This window comes from Galeopterus variegatus, unplaced genomic scaffold (assembly GCF_000696425.1).
Source record: "Galeopterus variegatus unplaced genomic scaffold, G_variegatus-3.0.2 Scaffold2924, whole genome shotgun sequence".
In the NCBI taxonomy this organism is placed as follows: Eukaryota; Metazoa; Chordata; class Mammalia; order Dermoptera; family Cynocephalidae; genus Galeopterus; species Galeopterus variegatus.
Window position 1 is genome coordinate 49,901 of NW_007729035.1, and position 2,416 is coordinate 52,316.

A 2,416-nucleotide genomic window follows, 5' to 3' on the forward strand; every position below is an offset into this window, starting at 1 on the left:
AAAAAAAAAAAAAAAAAAAAAAAAAAAAAAAAAAGGAGGGGAAACTGTTGTGAAGTAAATGGAACTTAAGACAAATTACAGCCAAATGCAATGTCCTTGTTTGAATCTTTATTTGAATAAAAATATATTGGAGTCAATCAAGGAAATTTATTCATGGATTGAGAATTAGTTGATAGCAATTATTAATTCTTTTATGTGTGATAATGGTATGGTGGTAGCGTTTATTTTAAATGTACGTAATATTTAGAAACACATACTGAAATTTTCAGGTGACATAAGATGATGTCCTGGCTTTTCTTTAAAATAATCTAGGGAAAAAAAATAGATGAGAGAAATGGATCAAACCAGAGTGATAAAACTTTGATAATTATTGATGCTGAGTAATAGGCACATAGGGGTTCATTATAGTAGTATTATTTTTTTGTATGTTTGAAATTTTCCAAGTAAAAGATTAAAACAAAGATAAAAAGAAGAGAAAGGGGAGAGCTATAACCAGTGATATTTTATTATTATCAGAACCTTATTTGCACCCAGATATGTGTGATATGATATGATATGGAGCTTGAAGGCATTTAGGTTATATATACATACACACACACACACACACACACACACACACACACACACACATTTTGATTGCTGATTTCCAAAAACTTGAACATTATAAAATATAATTTTCACTGAAAGTACTCTGAACACAATTCAATCCTTCCTTTGGAATTTAGAAATCACTATATTCATCTATTTAACAAATATTTATTGAGCACCTATGTGCTCAACACTGTTGGAGGCACTGGGAATAGAGGAGTGAATGAAGAAGACAAAAATCCTTGCGGTCAAGAAAATTACATTCTAGTAGAAGAAGAAAAACAATCAAGATAAATAAGTAAATATAATGCGTTAGATGGTGATAGCTAAGAAAAAAAAAAGGCAGGAAAGGACAATAGGGAATGCAGAGAATGAGAAGTTTACCATTTTAAATAGGACGACAGGGGAAGGCCTCACTGAGAGGGTGCTGTTACAGACAAGACAGACCTTTTCCAATAAGAAGGTAAAGCAAGAGCCAAAGTTCTTAAGAAAGAACCACTAAATTTATAATCATTGTAACAGTAAAATGAGAAGTGATGATTAATAGTGACTTCCAGTTACCAGAATGACAGATAAAATAATTTTTCAGCTACCTAATCACTGCTCTTTGCCTAATCTCTCCCAAACCTGTCTTTCAACTTATTTACTTTCATATTATTTTAGTTCCCTAGAATAATCAAGCTGTTACTCTCTAAAGAAGCTCATTATAATGCTTCATTTTTTAAAAAATCCCATAATACTTATCATCTCTAAAGTAACCATTGTGTGGCCAGCATCCCAGCTGACACTGTCCAAACACTGGCAATTTGTTATTGCCTTAAGTGGGTGTACAGGCCTCTGCAATCTGACACTGCTTTCTGTTAATTTGCCGAACCTAAAAAACCTGGTAAAAACTCTTGATTCCTTCTTATCCCTTTTACTTCCAACATGCAATCAATCCTATTAATTCTGTTTTAGTTATCTATCAATGGGAAACAAACCAATATACAACTTAATGAATTAAAATATTTTATTCACAACTCTTAATTTGAGCAGGGTTTGTCTATCCTCTTCCTGGTGACAGCTGTGGCAGCTCAAAAGCTTGGGTAGAAATCATTTAAAGGTTAATTTGCCCACATCTGGTAGTAGATGCTGGTTGTTGGCTAGGACGTTGGGATGGTCAGTCTTTATATATAGCCTCTCCAATGTGGCTTGGACTTCCTCCCAACATGGTGGCTTGGTTCTCAGAGTGAGCATCCCAAGAGAGAAAGTGGAGCGGAAGCTGCATCACTTTCATGACCTAGCTTCAGAAGTTACGCAGCATCACTTCTGCCACAATCTATTAATTGGAAGTAAGTCACTGAGGCCAGACCATATTCAAAAGAAGACAAATTAGACTCTGCCTCTTGATGGCAAATGACAAAAAATTCATAGATATTTTAAATCACACAACAGTCCACCCTGTGGCCATAAGCTATTTACATGCCTCCCACATGCAACATAGAGACACTCTCTACCAAGAACCCTGATATGGATTGAATGTTTCCCCGAAAGTTTCATGTATTAGAAACTTAATCCCCACTGTGGCAGCGTTAAGAGAGTGGGAAACCCTATTATGGTGGCTGAAAGGTGGGGATTTTAAGAGGTGATCAGATTGTGAGGATTGCATCACTGTAGAGAGTCATCAAGAACAAGAAGCCCTCATTGAATGTGTTCCCTGGACTTTGGACTACACAGCCTCCAAAACTGTAAGTAATAAATACTGTTTCTTCACAAATTACCCAGTTTCTTTTATAAGCAACCAAACAGACTAATACAACCCCCCCCCCCCCCCCCCCACAACCACACC